Below are 19,646 nucleotides of genomic sequence, written 5' to 3'. Positions count from 1 at the left end.
CTTTCAAAACACATATAAACTTTCTAAGGTCCAAGTTAAGTATTGGAAATTCAAAGCAAATAAGATATATCTACCTTCAAGGAAATATTAATTAGGAATCTCTCTTAACCTCTTTTATAAAAGAATTCAAAGTGTTTTAAAGGAGTACATAAGCAAAAAAATACATAAATGACTGATAAGCAAAAAGTTAAAAAGGTAAGACTAAAGAGCAAAGTTAGAAAAATAACGTGAAGCCAGAAATAGTATCAATATAACAAGAATGCACATCAAAACATTCTATAAAATGTTCACTTGGAGTTTTCTCCTAACCAGGGAAAAAGAGAAAACAGGACAGGACTTATTGCTATCAACAAGATTAAAGCTCACCAGTTGCTTAAAAGTACATTTTTTTCCTGGTCCTCAACCAGGCAGACAATTTCCCCAGTAATAAGGCACACTGCAGGTTTTTTATAAAAATTTTCTGACATTAACATAGCAATAGGTTTTATAGGATCGTTCTTATAATGTATCTTATTTCAGGGAGATTGTATGTGGAAGCATAGAACAATAACGAGGCCCAAACAGCGTGAGAAAAGAACACATCCCCTTACGTTCTGATTCATGAATACTGTTTACCTTGAGAATTGAGTGGCAAAAAAAAAAAAAAAGTCAAGTTCAATTCCCTGAATAGAAATTAGGGTTCTGTTATTTTGGTTGTTGGTTAAAGCTTGACAGTCAACCAAAGCAACTTTGACAACCAGCTGAACAGAGACTAGAATTGATTGCCCCCCATAGAGGATAAACAGCTTATGGAGGGTAGTGGGACAGAGTGGAAAACCCCTGAGATTTCCGAGGTGTGCTTGGATGGGATGACAGTAACAAATCACAGGGCCCTGGCATAGGTGACATTGAGTCTGATCTCAAGGGCTGGATATGATTTTCTTTTTTTAGTTTTTATTTTTGTACAATTTTTAAATATTACTTTCCATTTATAGTTATTACAGAGTATTGGCTATATTGTGCATGTTGTATAGTACGACCTTGACCCCGTCTTACACTCAATAGTCTGTACCTTTTAATCCCTTACCTCTGCATTGCCCCTCTTTGCTTCCCTGTCCCCAGTGGTAACCACTAGTTTGTTCTCCATAGCTGTGAGTTTGCTGCTGCTGTGTTACATTCACTAGTTTGTTATATGTTTCAGATTTCACAGATAAGTGAAATCATACAGTATTTGTCTTTCTCTGCCTGACTGATTTCACTAGCATAATGCCCTCCAAGTTCATCCATATTGCTGCAAATGGCAACATTTAGTCCTTTTATGGCTGAGTAGTATTCCATTGTGTGTGAGTGTGTGCTTGTATGCCACATTTTCTTTAAGGATGGATATGATTTTGATATGAGAGGAGAGGCCATTCCAGGCAGATGAGTTTAGGAAGGGAGTTAGTTTACACAGGATGTTAACAAACAGTAGAAACTCCTATTTGGTGAGGAAAAATCGTCAGTCACAACAGGCCTGAGGCTGAAAAGACAGTAGAGACTCCAGCATAAAGGTATCTGAATAGATGCGGAGGAGCCTGAGTTTCCTCCTCGGAAAACCTCTCCTTTCACTTCCCTAGGCTCTCTAAAGAAACAAGAGTACTGCCCCCAAATCTGTACATTGGGAAACTTGATGTATTACAGAATTCAACAGGTATTTACTGCATTTACAAAAACTGTGATTTCCATCTTGGGAGCCAATGATAGTCTCCTTTCTCTACAAATATTTGTGTCGCAAAACATGAATGGGTGGATTCTTGGACTGTCTGGGAAGTACCAGCCATTTATTTTATTTATTTATTTTTTATTGTTCAGTCACTCAGTTGTGTCCAACTCTTTGAGACCCCATGGACTGCAGCACACCAGGCTTCCCTGTCCTTCACCATCTCCCGGAGCTTGCTCAAACTCATGTCCATTGAGTCAATGACGAGAGGATGTCCATCTCATCCTCTGTCGTCCCTTTCTTCTCCTGCCTTCAGTCATTCCCAGCATCAGGGTCTTTTCCAACGAGTCAACTCTTCACGTCAAGTGACCAAAGTATTGGAGCTTCAGCATCAGTCCTTCCAATGAATATTTCCTTTAGGATTGACTGGTTTGGTCTTGCAGTCCAAGAGATTCTCAAGAGCCTTCTCCAATACTACAGTTCAAAAGCATCAATTCTTCAGAGCTCAGCCTTCTTTATGGTCCAACTCTCATATCCATGCATGACTACTGAAAAAACCATAGCTTTGACTATACAGACCTTTGTTGGCATAGTAATGTCTGTGTATTGATATTCACTGGTAGTAAAGTAATGCTCAAAATTCTCCAAGCCAGGCTTCAGCAGTACATGAACCGTGAACTTCCAGATGTTCAAGCTGGTTTTAGAAAAGGCAGAGGAACCAGAGATCAAATTGCCAACATCCACTGGATCATTGAAAAAGCAAGAGAGTTCCAGAAAAACATCTATTTCTGCTTTGTTGACTATGCCAAAGCCTTTGACTGTGTGGGTCACAATAAACTGGAAAATTCTTCAAGAGATGGGAATACCAGACCACCTGACCTGCCTCTTGAGAAACCTATATGCAGGTCAGGAAGAAACAGTTAGAACTGGACATGGAACAACACACTGGTTCCAAATAGGAAAAGGAGTACGTCAAGGCTATATATTGTCACCCTGCTGATTTAACTTATATGCAGAGAAACATCATGAGAAACACTGGGCTGGAAGAAGCACAAGCTGGAATCAAGATTGCTGGGAGAAATATAAATCACCTCAGATATGCAAATGACACCACCCTTATGGCAGAAAGTGAAGAGGAACTAAAAAGCCTCTTGATGAAAGTGAAAGAGGAGAGTGAAAAAGTTGGTTTAAAGTTCAACATTCAGAAAACGAAGATCATGGCATCTGGTCCCATCACTTCATGGGAAATAGATGGGGAAACAGTGGAAACAGTGTCAGACTTTATTTTTGGGGGGCTCCAAAATCACTGCAGATGGTGATTGCACCCATTAAATTAACAGACGCTTACTCCTTGGAAGGAAAGTTATGACCAACCTAGATAGCATATTCAAAAGCAGAGACATTACTTTGCCAACAAAGGTCCATCTAGTCAAGGCTATGGTTTTTCCAGGGGTCATGTATGGATATGAGAGTTGGACTGTGAAGAAAGCTGAGTGCCAAAGAATTGATGCCTTTGAACTGTGGTGTTGGAGAAGACTCTTGAGAGTCCCTTGGACTGCAAGGAGATCCAACCAGTCCACCCTAAAGGAGACCAGCCCTGGGATTTCTTTGGAAGGAATGATGCTAAAGCTGAAACTCCAGTACTTTGGCCACCTCATGTGAAGAGTTGACTCATTGGAAAAGACTCTGATGCTGGGAGGGATTGGGGGCAGGAGGAGAAGGGAACGACAGAGGATGAGATGACTGAATGGCATCACTGACTCGATGGACATGGGTTTGAGTGAACTCCGGGAGTTGGTGATGGACAGGGAGGCCTGGTGTGCTGTGATTCATGGGTCACAAAGAGTCGGACATGACTGAGCGACTGAACTGAACTAAAATAATGATTATCAGTCCAAAAGATTTGTCTTGCTCTTTCTAAAGACTTTCATTTAAGATGCTGCATTTCATGTTTCTAACCTTACACACTGCATCTTTGGAATAAAGGTAATGCAAATCCACAAGGGACAAAGTGGAAAATCATGAACAAGTTATATGTTTTGATAAACTATATGAAGCCTTGGGGGAGGGGGTGGGGAAGGTTTATTCTCAGGTCTCAAAGAAGTCAGGGTAAACCTAATCAGAAGGGAACCTTCAGAGATGACAGAAACAAGAGGTATTTGCTGATGACACTGACAGCTTACAGTATTCAGCCCACACTCTCTGCTTTATGTGTGTTACCTCAGTCAGTTACTATAAACCTATATGATCAGTATTATTATCGTGATTTCATGGCTAAGGAAAAACAAAGGCCCAGAGAGGTTTAGCAATTTCCCTAACGTTACACAGCTTGTAAATGGCAGAGCACTTGAACATAGCAGCTTGGCTCCAGAATGCCTTCTCTTTAGCACCACCCCTCTTGCCTCTCTGTTTAAGGAAATGTTAGAGCTAGAAGGGTCTTTGAAGTCATAGAGCTCAGTGATTATCTGCCAGTGGCCCTTGGACTGGTGGGATTAGAGTCAAGTGAATTCACCTTTAGGTCCAAAATGTCATAGGGCTTCAAAAACACTCAGTAATCAAATGAATTATGTTTTAATAAAATATTTTTTTAAAAATCAAAATAATGCAAAAACATATGAATAAAATATCAAAATTTAAATAAAGATAGGATCTCTGTCCACAATAAACAATGGATCCTTCTGGAGTTCTTTCTCTGTTAATGGCATCTCAGCCCGGCTCCTGAAGCAGTATGAGTATCACCTGGGAGGATGTTAGTAATTCACATCCCCAGGTGCCACCCTAGGCCTATTCAGTCACACACTCTTGAGTGCAGGAACAGCAATCCATGTTTGAACCAGGCCCCCAGATGACGCTGATGCGAGTTCAAGTTTGAGAACCACTGGTCTATTCCAATGGCTTCATTGGACAGGTTGGAGAAAGTTGCCTGTTAGAGGCAGAGCTTGTGACTTCTCAAGTTTAGGGCCCTTTCTAGCCTACTGTGTCGCTTCCCCCTTCCCTTGATTGGGTATGTTTGGTCACTTCTTAATCTGTTCTATCTTATTTGCCAGGATTTCTGTATGTTTCTTTTTAGTAGGCAAATCAATTTGCAGCTGAAGATCATAGCATTCTCTGTTGATGACGACACAGAATCAGATAGAAAAGGAGCCACGTAAGGCCCTCTGGGAGATGGTTTAGAGTAGTGGTTGTTAACCATGGTGGCAAATTAGAAGCAGCCTAGGAGCTTGGGAAAATACCTCAGACCTCACTCAACCAAGTCAGCCAGAATGTCTGGGGATAGGGCTTGAATACTAGCATTTTTTTCTACGTGACTGTAATGTACATCCAGGCTTGAGAACCACTGGGTTGGCAAATGTGAGAGGAGCCAAGTCTGGTCTAAGATGATGTTTACTGTCTGTTCACTAGTCACACAGTGGACATCATCCTCACCATCTTCCTTGTCGTCATCCGCTACACACCTCCACTCCAGAATCCTGTCCACATTAATGCACTTCTTGCTCCTCAGTTCATCCACTTCTCCGTCCCAGTCGCCATAATTCTGGAACAAGCCATCATCGTCTCTGCCCTCCGAAGAGTACTTTCTGCCTGCCCTCAGGCACTTCTTCAATCTGTGCTTCACCCTGGAAGCACAAAAATCATTTTAAAACAATAGTCTGACTGCATAAGTTGCTCGCTCCCCAACTTTAAAATTTCTCATGGCCTTTCCTTGCTCTCAGGATAAGAGAGCCTTCTGAACTCATCTGCCACAGTCCTGGGGGCGCTCAGCCAGCCCACCTCATCCATTCTTGCCTAGAAGTTTGCCATACTCTTGCTACATGCTGTTCCCTCTGCCAGGAATGCTCTTTCCCATCTTATTTGCCTTGTGAACCACTGAACATTTAGATTTCAACTGTGGTTTTACATGTCAGGGAAACCATCTTGATTTCTCTGAGGAGGGAAAATCCTCCTGTCATAATTTTTGTAATTATGGTTTTCCCTAAAGAACAGGAGAGGGGGGCTGATATTCACCTGGGACAAGCCCTGTCATCAGTTCTTAGAGCACCCGCTGCTTCTTATTCATAACATAAATAACAGTTGCAATTTTATGTTTATTCATGTGGCCATTTGAATCACATATTTACCCTGCAATAGAATTTGTGAGGACAGGGACCTCGTCTTCTTTGGTGTACCGCTGAGTCCACAGCAGCTAGGTAGTCCTGGGAACACATCAGGTGCTCAATAAATATTTGCTTATAGAATGAATGGGTGAGCACCTAGCAACTATGGCAGCCCACAATGAGTCATTTCATGGGCTCAATGAATTGCATAGGCAAGGTCTCAGAACCAGAGACTAATTTTTAATCTAGGTGCTGAGCCTTTCAAGCCCTGTTACCTGTGAAAAGGCCTTTGACTTCTTGACATCAGTCTTTTTCTGCAAAGTGTCAGGGGGCTTCTAACTAGGCTTTGTTGTGTCTTTCAGGGTCAGAGGGTGATGGGGGTAGAGAATGGGAAAGACAGAAGGAGCAACTGGAATGGACTCTCTTTTTATCTATTTCTGGGTAACATTTATTTTGAAGACAAAGTTTCATTCTAAAAGAAAAAATAGTTCCCAAACCACTGTGCTAGAAGGTGCCCACAAGCCCATCTGGCTGACATTTCTGTGACAAGAAGTCTTGACTCACACGTAGTTATGAGGAGACTGAACAGCTGCTGCATTCAGGTTTCTGGTTTTCTAGAAGGCTGCAAATGGGCAGGCAAATCCAGGTGGGCTTTTATTTTCAGGGAAAAAAAAAAAACAAACCTGGCCTAGGCCAGTGCAGCTGCCTAAGCAAAGCACAGTGATAGGCATAAAGGCTGAGTCACTCCCACTTCCTCAGTTGGCAGTTTAACAGGCTGCCCAGATTGCTGGGTTCAATGCCTGGTGTTTACCGAGAACACATCCCTAGACAGGTGGCTCAGTGTCAGAGATGCGAAGTGCAAAGGCAACGCGAACACTTGCATTTTCGTGTCACTCACCTCGATCCTGTAAGGGCCTCTCTGCCATGAAGATCCCCTCCCCTTTCTCTGTCCTGGGTCTTTAGGGAAAAACAGAATCACAACAAAAACAAATTTTCTTTTTGTATTAATTAAAATGCCTGTCCTAGGAATATGATAGAATTTCCCTGAGGCCTTTGAATCGGGTATGCAATATGAAGGGGGAATTAAACCTATTTTCTGCAGTAATGGGCCTTGCCTGGAGCCCTGAGGGCCAAGGGAGGAGGGGAGGAACAGGGGCGTGGCTGGGAGGCCGTGGCAGGAGACAGAGATCTGTATCCCTCCCCCCTTCCCTAGAGTACAACCCAATTATCTTTTTATATTTGGGGTTTGTATTTAGATTGCATTTAAATCAAAGGTTATAGAGCTTTTAAAAAAGAAAAAGAGTAGGTCTTGAAACCCACACATTTAGATGATGGAAATAAAAACTCAGCACTTACTTGCCTTAATTACCTGAATTTTTTAGACTTAAGCCTCCTGGGTAATTTTCTTTGTCCATAGAGATGTTGCTAGGTTTCGCTAAAGCGTCTACTTAATTCACAAAAATTAAATTCTAGCCATTCTAAATTTTTACCACCGTATATTACTGGGTCTGCCTTTAGCTCACAATAATGCAGCAAGGCATAGTGATGCCTTTTTCTTCTTTCTCTCCATCTTTCAATTCATCTGTTCTCCAACATTGGCAGGTGCCAGAATCTCCTGCAGGCTTGTCACATCAAGGCTAGCTGGGCCCACCCCACAGTTTCTGTTCTGTAGGTTGGGAAGAGCCCAAGAATTGGCATTTCTAATGAGCTTCTAGGTGAAGCTGGTGCTCCTGGGCTTCCCAGGTGGCGCTAGTGGCAAAGGACCTGTCTGACAATGCAGGAGACTTAAGAGACCTGAGTTCGATCCTTGGTCAGAAAGATCCCCTGGAAGAGGGCATGGCAACCCACTCCAGTATTCTTGCCTGGAGAATCCCACGAACAGAGGAGCCTGTCAGGCTACAGTCCACGAGGTCGCAGAGAGTTGGGCATCACTGAAGCCACTTAACATGCATGCATGCTGGTACTCCAGCTCCAGGATCTACCCAAGGAGAGCCTCGTTTTAATTCAAAAGGGTCCTGGAAATGGAGAGATCAGGGTGTGTGAAGCCCAGGTGCAAGGCCACCTGTGTGCTGGTGTCCAGCTTGCTCAGTCTTATGCCCCATGGCACATCTGCAGAGCTGGATGCCTTGAGCAGACGGTGGTTGATGCCCTCACTTTGCTGAGTCATCTGCGGTGCTGCTGGTCAACACAAGTGCTTTCACCAGGAACCAGAATAGGGAGTAGCTCCAGGAAAGGATCTGAGAATCAGAAAAGCGCCTCTGGAAACAAGTTCACTCCTTCCTTTCCAGATCTGCCTCTCTGGCTGCTGCTTGAAATCCTGCTATTAGTACTGAGTTTCTTGGTGAGGCCCTGTGCCTTGCGTAACTACCAATATCTAGCAAGACCATGAAGATGCCCTGAAAGCTTAACCCCTGAGTATGTTTGGTCCTGGTGGAGGATGTAAATTGGAAAAATGTAGAGCTTTGGAGGTGGATTCAATCCTGGGTTTCAGACTTCCAATTTTAAAAGGTGAAGTGGAAGTTCAAAGAGGTTATTTTTCCTAAAGTCCCAAAGCCAGGCTGTGGAAAGCCAGGCTGGGGGTGGTGGGTGGGGTGGGAGTTGTTTCTGCCAAAAGAGGGCAGGCTTGGATGGGGAGCAAGTTGGGGGACCTAGGAGGATCTAGGAGCATGAAGGCTTCTGGGAAAGTAGAGTGAGGGGAGGAGGAAGTGGGGTGGGGTGGAGAGTGCAGCTTACCTGAGTTTCCTCTCTCTTAATGATACCATCATACGGGCTCCAAACTGGAAACGTGGGTCAATGTGGACTTGGTTTTCAACATCCTCATGAGTTACAATGTCTTACCAGCAGTCTCCTCCTTTTCATTACCTCTCCTACTGCTTGAGTCCAGGCCCTCTGTGTCCCTAGAGCCTCCTCTGTCATTGCTGTTCAATTGCTAAGTCATGTCTGACTCTCTGTGACCCCATGGACTGCAGCATGCCAGGCTTCCCTGTCCTTCACTCTCTCCTAGAGTTTGCTCAAACTCCTCACATCCATTGCATCAGTGATGCCATCCAACCATCTCATCCTCTGTTGTCTTCTTCTCCTTTTGCCTTCAATCATTCCCAGCATCAGGGTCTTTTCCAATAAGTCGATTCTTGGCATCAGGTGGCCAAAGTATTGGAGCGTCATCTTCAGCATCAGTCCTTCCAATGACTATCCACAGTTGATTTCCTTTAGGATTGACTTGTTTGACCTCCTTGGTGTCCAAGGGACTCTCCAGAGTCTTCTCCAGTACCACAATTTGAAAGCATCAGTTCTTCAGTGCTCAGCTTTCTTCATGGTCCAACTCTCACATCTGTACATGACTACTGGAAAAACCATAGCTTTGACTAGACAGACCTTTTTCACAATGTGAAAAAGTGCTTTTCCACTGTCTAGTTTTGTCACAGCTTTCCTTCCAAGAAGCAATTGTCTTTTAATTTAATGGCTGCAGCCACCATCTGCAGTGATTTCGGAGCCCTAGAAAAGAAAATCTGTCAGTGTTTCCACTTTTCCCCCATCTATTTGCCATGAAGTGATGGGACCAGATGCCATTAGCTTTTTGAATGTCAAGTTTTAAGCCAACACTGAGCCTCCTAATTCATCTTTATTCTAGTCCTGAAATCACCCTTCTATACAGTCATCAGAGCTCTCTTCGAGCAAACCTTGCTACCACTTGGGGGGTCTTCAGTAGCTTCCTGAAGCCAACAGGTATCAATCCATTTTCTTAGTATAGCACTCAAGTTGTTGCATTCTCTGAACTCAATCTCATTTTCACTCTGGTGTCCATACATACTCTTCATGTAAACTCTGTCCCAGTCACACTATATGACCTAGAGCTCCCTGAACATACTCTATACTTCCACACTCTGTTTGTGCTTAAGTTAATTCCTGCAACTGTGTCTTCCTACAGCCCAAATGCTCCTCCTCATTTAAGGTCATGCTCAAACTCTCCTCTGAGAAGGTTTCCCCAGTCTACCAATTAGATCTGGCTTCCCTGGTGGCTCAGTGGTTAAAGCGTCTGCCTGGAATGCGGGAGACCTGGGTTCGATCCCTGGGTTGGGAAGGTCCCCTGGAGAAGGAAATGGCAACCCACTCCAGTATTTTGGCCTGGAGAATCCCATGGAGGGAGGAGCCTGGTAGGCTACAGTCCATGGGGTCTCAAAGAGTCAGACACGACTGAGTGACTTCGCTTTCTCCCTCTACGATGATCTGGTAGCATTTTTGTTTGCAAATCTCTCATGGGCCTAGCTGAGCTCTATCCAGTGTGAGGATTTCCTTAAGAAATCCTACTATCCTACTATCCTAGGTCCTGAAAATAGCTGAAAGTAGGAGAGTTTGTTTACCCTGTTCCCAGGATTTTGATGACTCCTGCTCAACACTTAACCAAAATTGTCCTTATGGGTTTTCATTTTTATCATGATGACAGGGCTGAGATTTGAATCGGGTCTCCAGAGCAGACTGAAACATGACGTATATTTCACAAAAAATACTGCTGACTTTATGAGCATAGGATTGTTCTCTCCATCCAACAATAACAGATTATTCGTGCTGTGTCTCAAAACTCCAGAGGAGGGAATCTTGCCCTCTGGTGCCCCTGCCTATCCTGGGTTATGCTCATGATCCCAACATCTCCCTAGTCTGACCTTATATCTATCATCTTGAGTGTGCTTTCTCTTCCAGTCTTGTGGAGCTCACAGTCTTGCTCACTAGAATGGACACTGCATTAGTATTTTTCTCTGAGTCCCCAGAAGATGATCCTGGACATGTAGTAGCTACTCAGGAAATGGGCAGTTGAACTTGTGGAAAGGCAGGTGGGTGGACACCAGAGACATCCTTTATTTCCTTTCCACTTCTTGGCAGAGGGCCACCATTTGCCTCAGCAAACTGAGAAGTGCCTGCATTATCTCTGAATTCAACACATTCTGCCTTAAAAAATCCTTTTTCAGAGTACTGAACCCATCACTCATTATATCCACACTTACAATGCCTGCTTCCTTGCGGTCCCAGCCTTAGCAGAGTATGTGGCTTTTTCTATGGAGGATCATCTATTCCTTAATTCCATGGATAATGATGACATTACTATGTGTTAAAAACAGGGCCAAGTACTGGGGATTCAATAACATAAAAGGCATGCATTCCTCCTATTTAGAGATAATACAAATACTGATCACCATGGAAGCATACTGATGAGAAGTAGAACCTAGTGTGAAGATTCAGAAAGGCCTGTCTGAAGAAGTGACACATAAGTGGGGATGGGAAGAGTGTGTAGGAGAAGCCAGCAGGAGACAGATAATAAGTTCTGTGCAGAGGGAACAGGATTGTGGAAACCTCAGACATAAGAGAGTATGGTAACTTAAATCACTGAGGCATCATTGCCTCTGGGAATTCTCCCCTGGTCCTCCTAATCTTGAAATGGAGGCCCCTCCTATATGTTCCCAAGCATCACCACATCCATCAACACAGCCCTTATGACTTTGTATTGTGTGGGTGTCTAGTTACTAAATTATCTATTAACTATTTATTAAATTATATATTTACTTGTTGATCTTTCCCACTAAGTAATGAAATCCACAAGAACAAGCATTATGTCTGTCTTGACCATTACTGCATCTCTTGCAGTTGGTACAGTGCTGGGTATGTAACGTCTTGAAGGAAATGCCCTACACATAGCCTTACCATTCAACATTGCTGTGTGTGCTTGCCTGCCTGCCAAGCATCCACACCTGATGTATGGGCAGAGGAGGCCCTGCTAAAAGAGAGCTACAGATGTCAGGCAATGAACGCCCCCAGGAGCAGCTGCCGCCAAGGACTGTGAGGGTCAAGGGATAAATACTACAGCATTTCTCTTGCTTCTCAGGTGGGAGAGCTCTGAGGGGTACGCCCTACAGCAGGATTGCACTCCGGTGACCTCAGCACTAAACTGCTTGAAAAAGCATTCTTTATTGGCTGCCTTCCCTTCCCTTCTCACTCCCTTCCTGATGTTTCCTGGGCTCCCCTCCCAATTAAACCACTCACAATCAGATCCTTGGCTCGGGGTCAGCTTCCAGAGGAACCCAAACTAAGATGGTCCTTACTAAGTAGGTGGCTCCTGTCTCAGCTGCTTATTTGGTTTATTAAGCAAGTTATTATTTCCCTGAGCCTTCACCCTTGTCCCCCCCGCCGCCCCGCCCTGCCTCCTCTGAAAAATGCCCACCCTCCCTCACCAGGTTGTTGCATGGCTCCAGGGATGCAAGGTGCATGAAGAGCCTGCTTGAACTGTGTTGTGCCTTGTTCCATGCCCATCTAAGGAGCTGGGGCACAGCAGAGGAAGAGTTAAATGTCTGGAAAAAGATTTTCTGATTGCCTATCTTGACCTCAAGAACCCCAAATCGGCACTAGTTATTCCTGAAGTGGGTCCATACCCAGAGGGAAAACACAGTGCATTAATGAGAGGTAATTTCCTGCAGGTCACACACAGCTCTGGGGCCTGTTCCTGCCTTCTGGCTTAAATTGTAACTCTCTCGAATCCATAGAAACTGGCTACAAACCATTCCAGCGTTCTCACAGAGGGAGCCAGAATTTGGTTTCTATGTGTCTCACATTCACCTAAAACTGTGGATATTTTCAGTTAAAGTGACAATGAGAGTTGACAAAGACGTTGATGGGAACAGTGACGAGAGTAGGGGTCATTTTTTAACCCTGCTAGGAACTAGAAATTGCACCTTTATTACCAACCTAAAGACTCCAAATAGTGCTATAATGTAATTGTTGTTATCACCATTTTGCAAATCAGGACACTGAGGCTCAGAGAAGCTAAACTGCTGCTCAGGATGAGACAGTGGCAACTTAGAATTCAGCTCCGGTACTAAATCCCGCTCTCCATGTAATCCTTATTAGATATTCCATCATAAGAAGAGAAAATTGAAGAGTTCAGTATAGGCAGAGCTACCATAGGTTTTTGTGGCCTTACCACGAAGTAACATCATCTATCATAGAACACATGCCAGCAAAGGTTGAATGAGAGCCTAGACTCCCACCTTTAAGAGTCTGTAAGGAAGAAGTGCAACATCTCCATGCAGGTGAGGTCAGAGAAGTCCAAATGGGAATCCAGAACTTTCATCTCACCAGGTGGTAATGAGCCCCCTGGCACTATAGGACCAGTGAGGCCCCCATGAGGCACCTGGGAGTCCACCTCTCCCTGGCAGTGATGAAACATCCCTCCTCCTCCCTGACTAGAAGTGTCTCATAGGATGCCCAGCAAAGAGTCGGGACTTCCACCACCACCCACCAGAAACAAGGCCAGACCCTCCCTCCACCCCAAACTGACATCACTGAAGGAAAGCAGTAACAAAGAATTCCTACGCCTGTCATCCAGGGAGGTATTAGCGAGGCCTGCTAAGGAGTCAGAACCTCCCCTTCCCGCCCCTACTCCTCGAGTCTCCCCTCTCAGCTGTCGATGTAGGCAAGTGACAAAGCTGGACTTTTACCCCCAGATGACAGTCACAAAGCTGCACCCCTCTCACTTCCCCTTCTGACAGAACTTCAGGCTTAATCTATCTAAATTGTATTAAATAGTCCAAATAAACAGATGATAGAAATGATCCAAGTCCCTATTGCAGTAAACACAACAAAAACTATAAGAAATGGTGAACTGGGAGAAAATGTTTACTTTGCATTACAGAAAAAGTGCTCATTTCTCATATAAATTGATGTCAAAAAGAACTCCACAGAAAACTGGGCAAAATAATAACATAGTTTCAGAAAACACAGGTAGGTTCTTACACATGAACAGATGCTCACTCTCATAAGGCAAATGATAACTACAATTTCACTAAGGTTTCTCTCTTATGTTTGGACTTGACTTAGTGACTCAAATCCAAAGACTAGAGTATAGAAAAAACAAAGTAACATTATAGTGCAGAGATCTGACAGACAATACCAAAACTAGATGTAAGATTATTATCCTATTAGTAAAAAAGGATTATTAACCTATAAGAAAAAATCCTCTAAGAAAAAATATCAGACAAACCTGAATTAAGGGATAGTCTACAAAATACCAACTAGTTCCTCAAAATTGTCAAAGTCATGAAGAAAAACGAGGTAAGATTGAGTCACTGTCAGAGATCAGAAGAGAGAGGCATGATGCCTAATGCAATATGTCCTCCTGGATGGAATTATGGGGAAAAGGGACTTCAGTAGAAAAAGTGGTGAAATCCAAATAAAACCTTGAGTTTTACTAACAGCAGTATGTGTGTGCACTGTTACTTTAGGCATGTCCAACTCCTGCGGCCCCAGTCTTCTGAATGTTGAGCTTTAAGCCAACTTTTCCACTCTCCTCTCTCACTTTCATCAAGAGGATCTTCAGTTCCTCTTCACTTTCTGCCATAAGGGTGGCATCATCTGCATATCTGAGGTGATTGATATTTCTCCCGGCAATCTTGATTCCAGCTTGTGCTTCCTCCAGCCCAGCGTTTCTCATGATGTTCTCTGCATATAAGTTAGATAAGCAGGGTGACAATATACAGCCGTGACGTACTCCTTTTCCTATTTGGAACCCGTCTGTCATTCCATGTACGGTTCTAACTGTTGCTTCCTGACCTGCATACAGATTTCTCAAGAGGCAGGTCAGGTGGTCTGGTATTCCCATCTCTTGAAGAATTTCCCACAGTTTGTTGTGATCCACACAGTCAAAGGCTTTGGCATAGTCAATAAAGCAAAAGTAGATGTTTTTCTGGAACTCTCTTGCTTTTTCAATTACCCTATGGATGTTGGCAATTTGATCTCTGGTTCCTCTGCCTTTTCAAAACCAGCTTGAACATCTGGAAGGTCACGGTTCACGTATTGTTGAAGCCTGGCTTGGAGAATTTTAAGCATTACTTTACTAGCATGTGAGATGAGTGTAATTGTGCTGTAGTTTGAGAATTCTTTGGCATTGCCTTTCTTTGGGATTGGAATGAAAATCGACCTTTTCCAGTCCTGTGACCATTGCTGCATTTTCCAAATTTGCTGGCATATTGAGTGCAGCACTTTCACAGCATCATCTTTCAGGATTTGAAATAGCTCAACTGGAATTCCATCACCTCCACTAGCTTTGTTCATAGTGATGCTTCCTAAGGCCCACTTGACTTCCCATTCCAGGATGTCTGGCTCTAGGTGAGTGATCACACCATCGTGATTATCTGGGTCATGAGGATCTTTTTTGTATAGTTCTGTGTATTCTTGCCACCTCTTCTTAATATCTTCTGCTTCTGTTAGGTCCATACCATTTCTGTCCTTTATTGAGTCCGTCTTTGCATGAAATGTTCCCTATGTACATTAAAAAAAAATCTCAAAGAGTAGACAGGGAACTAGAAAACACCTGCTTCCAGAAAAGAATACTGGAGTAGCCAGAACTGAAAGAGATCTCTTCCTGGACACCTGGACACTTTTTAGTATATTTTGAATTTTGAAAGATGTAGGTATATTACCTACCATATTTCCCCTATCTAAGATGCCATCAATTGGAAAATTCAGCATTCTCGCAAGTACAGCTAAGAACAAAAAGCTGCCATTTACCTGTAAAACCTAAAACCCCACTGATTATAAGAGAAATCCTGATTTCAAGATGTACATCTTTAGAAGCAATAAATATACAATTTTCAATGTGCATGTTAGAAACAATAAAACATGCCTTCAAAATAAAATGTTAAAAATATTTTCAAGAAATATCCATTTGTTTTTATATGTGTAGAAACTGTCTGAAGGAATGTGTGCTGAACAGTTCCAGCAATTATTGCTAGGTAGTAGAATAGGGGCGATTTTTATTTTCTTCTCTGTATCCTTTGTATTTTCTAAACCTTCTACAAGGATAAAGCATTACTTTTATGATCAGAAAAGTATGTTAGTAAATGCAGTGTGAGCCTAAATTTTAAAGGGGCAACTTCAGCCACCTTGTTTGTGGTGAGAACGTTTTTAAGAAGTTGACGTTGTTAGTGATAAGCCCCCCATCTCCACGCCCTACCTAACAGTCTCCTTTGAAATTTCCTCCTCCTGTCACTTACATGGTGATTTCCCCAGCTTGTCATCCTCCTCTTCTCTCCTTAGTCTGTTTTGACACAGAACCAGCTGTGTTACAGTTCAGGGTGTAGGCTGTGATGCAGATGGACCTGTTGTGAATCTGGACTCTGCTTCTTACTGGACAACCACTCCTGGCCTTGGTTTTTTCATCCACAAAATGGGGATGATACCTAAGAGAGTGGTTGTAATGATTAAGAGTGGATGTGGATACAGTGGGTGCTGGCAGAGTAAATGACTTATCAACTCTAGTTATGCTGACTTGTCCCTGGATCATCTCCACACACAGGGTGTTGGTTATAATCTGTTTGCTGATGACTCCCAGATTTATTTTTCAGCCCTGACCTGTGTCCTGAGCTTCAGGCCTCAGGCTTTCTGGATATCCCCTCTTGGACATCACACACGTACAACCTATCTAAAACTGAACTCATTAGCACTCAAGCCAACGATCTGCTTTCCCTTCATTTTCTTCTAATTCCAGTCATCTCCTGGTTTGCTCTGGTGAGACACCTCATTCTTGACTTCACTTTGCTTGACAACACCCCAACCACCATGTCACACACACACACAGAAGCAGTTAATCACTTTGTCCAACAGGTACAAACTTCTTCTCCATCCCCATTGCCATGTAGGCAACCTTCACCTCTCTCTCAGATTGTGGCAGCATCTTCTGGGCTTCCCTCCATCCTATCTCTTTCCCACGCTTCAGGCAGAATGATCTTCCCAATGAGAAATCTAATCAAGGTATCCTTGTCTATGCTGTTGTCATTCAGTCACTAAGTTGTGTCCAACTCTTTGCGACACCATGAACTACAACATGCCGGGCTTCCCTGTCCTTCACTATCTCTTGGAGTTTGCTCAAACTCATGTCCATTGAGTTGGTGGTGTTATCCAACTATCTCACCCTCTGTTCCCTCCTCCTCCTGCCCTCCAGCATCAGGGTCTTTTCCAGTGAGTCAGTTCTTCGCATCAGATGGCCAGGGTATTGGAGCTTCAGCTTCAGCATCAGTCCTTCCAATTATATTCAGGGTTGATTTCCTTTAGGATTGACTGGTTTGACCTCCTTGCTGTCCAAGGGACTCTCAAGAGTCTATGTAAGCTGTCAGTGAGTTCCCACTAATCTTAGAACAAGCTCTTTTTATATGGTTATACATCCTGTCTCTATATTCATTCTTTCCCCCAATCTTATTTCATGTCACTGACACTTGATGCCAGCCATAATGAACTACTGTATATTTCTAAAGGGATCTGTTGTCTGGTTTCACTCAAGACCTTTGCACAGGTTGCTTCCTCTAACTGGAACCCACTCTTTGCACAGCTAATGCTTGCTTTCCATTAGGCCTCAGATTAGATGACTTTGTCTCAGAAAGCATCTCCCAAACCCAATTCTCAACTGGTTTTGCCTTCCAGATGCTCCTACCGTACCTGTACTTCTCATAAAGTATTTTGCTATCTTTGCTTGTTTTTCCTCAACTCACCTTGTCACTTCTTTTTTTCCTAATTTTATTTTAATACAGTTTTTAAAAGGTTACTTTCCATTTAAAGCTATTGCAAAATATTGGCTATATTTCCATATTGTATGATACATTCTTGAGTCTTTCATACATCTAAAAATTTGTACCTTCCACTCCCTCACTCCTAAATTCCATTCCCCCCAACTGGTAATCACTACTTTGCTCTCCGTGAGTCTGTTAGAGCAGTATTTTTAAAAAATTTTATATTGGAGTATAGTTGATTTACAATATCATGTTAGTTTCAGGTATATAGCAAACTGATTTAGTTATGTACATTACATCTATTCTTTTTCAGGTTTTTCCCTTTCTAGGTTATTACAGACTATTTAGCAGAGTTTGCTGTGCTATACCACACAAATAATTCAAAATGTACAGGTGTACAGCAAAGTAATTCAGTTATACATACATATCTATTCTTTTTCAAATTCTTTTCCCATTTAGGTTATTACAGAATATTGAGTAGAGTTCTCTGTGTTACACAGTAGATCCTTGTTGGTTATCTGTTTTAAATATAGCACTGTGTATTATGTCAATCCCAAACTCCCAGTGTATCCTTGGCCAGCCCCATCCTTTCCCCCTGATAACCATAAGGTTCATTCTCTAATAAATGAGTTTGGTGAATCTGTTTCTATTTTGCAGATAAGCTCATTTGTATCATTTTTTTAGGCTCTGCATATAAGTGCTATCATATGATATGTATCCTTCTGTGTCTGATTTATTTCACTTAGTATGACAGTCTACATTATTTCATTCATTTTAATGGCTGAGTAATATTCCATTGTATATATGTACCACATCTTCTTTATCCATTCTCTGTCAGTGAACATCTAGGTTGCTTCTGTGTGTTGATTATTGTAAATAATGCTGCAGTGAATATTAGGGTGTGTGATGCTTTTCAAATCATGGTTTTCTCTGGATATATGCCCAGGAGTAGGATTGTGGGATCATATGGAAGCTGTACTTTGTTTTTTAAGAAACCTCCAAGCTGTTCTCCATAGTGGCTGTACTAATGGGCATGTATTCCCACCAAGAGTGAAAGAGGATTCCCTTTTCTCCACACCCTCTTCAGCATTTGTTCCTAGTCGTTTTGATGGTGGCTGTTCTGATTGGTGTGAGGTAACCCACTAGTATTCTTGCCTGGGAAATCCCATGGACAGAGGAGTCTGGTGGGCTACTGTCCATGGGTTCACAAAAGAGTCAGATACAACTTAGAGACTAAACAACAACATTACCTCATTGTAGTTTTGATTCACATTTCTCTAACAATTAGGGATGTCAGGCATTCTTCCATGTGCTCTTTGGCTATCTGTATGTCTTCTTTGGAGAAATGTCTATTTAAAACCTGCCCATTTCTTGATTGAGGTTTTTTAGTTTGGCTATAGAGCTGCATGAGCCATTTGTTTATTTTGCAGATTAATTTGCTGTCAGTCCCTTGGTTTGCAAATATTTCTCCCATTCTACAGGTTGTTCTTTTCCATTCTGTTTATGCTTTCCTTTGCTGTGCAAAAGCCTTTAAGTTTAATTAGGTCCCATTTGTTTGTTTTCATTTTTATTTTTATTACTCTAGAAGGTAGATTAAAAAAGATATCGCCCTGAATTATGTCAGAGTATTCTGCCCGTATTTTCCCCTAAGAGTTCTATAGTATCTGGTCTTACATTTAGGTCTTTAATCCATTTTGAGTTTATTTTTGTATAGGGGTTAGAGAATATTCTAATTTGGACTTATTTTCACATGAAAGTGGCAAGGGCTACAAACCAGAACTTGAATTATTAGTTCTGTTGATTGTCTAGACTCACCACTATGTCCACCTCCCTCTGATGTTCCCAGCACTGTTACCAAACCACACTTGGTTCTGCTCTCCCCCACATGCAGTAACACCAATCTCCTGGCACTGGGTTATGGTGAAGGAAAGTGCAATATTTATTGCTGGGTGCCAAGCAAGGAGTCCGGACAGCTAGTGCTTAAAAGGCCTTCAGGGAAAGGTTTTCAAGGACAAGGTGAGGAAGAGGGGTTGTGGGATGTGTGATCAGCTCACGGACATTTTTCTGATCAGTTGGTGATGAGGTAATCAGGAGTCAACATCATCAATCTTCTGGGGTCTACATGTCTGTGAATAGCATATAGTTAGCTTCTTCCACCTGGTGGGGGTTTCAGCTCACAGACATGGCTCAGAAGATTATCTATAGCCCTTGAAGAGAAATTAAAGATCCTTGACTTGACTTAATGACTAAACTGTTATTATTTTGTCCTATTTGGATGCTTTCCTTTGCTTCTGCATTGTCTCACTTCTCTAATTAAATTTATTGTTT

At 42.6% G+C, this 19,646-nt stretch overlaps 1 protein-coding gene and 1 non-coding gene across 26 annotated transcripts in view; both read left to right on the top strand.

Moving 5' to 3' along the window:
- Positions 1-19,646, top strand: part of PPP2R2B (protein phosphatase 2 regulatory subunit Bbeta) — a 705,283-nt gene that overhangs the window by 269,502 nt on the left and 416,135 nt on the right. The window lies entirely within an intron of this gene.
- Positions 9,782-9,853, top strand: TRNAS-GGA (transfer RNA serine (anticodon GGA)). The gene has a single exon. It is a non-coding gene; the product is annotated as a tRNA-Ser (tRNA).

This window comes from Bubalus kerabau, chromosome 1 (assembly GCF_029407905.1).
Source record: "Bubalus kerabau isolate K-KA32 ecotype Philippines breed swamp buffalo chromosome 1, PCC_UOA_SB_1v2, whole genome shotgun sequence".
NCBI lineage: Eukaryota > Metazoa > Chordata > Mammalia > Artiodactyla > Bovidae > Bubalus > Bubalus kerabau.
This window is presented reverse-complemented; position numbering and strand designations above follow the sequence as displayed.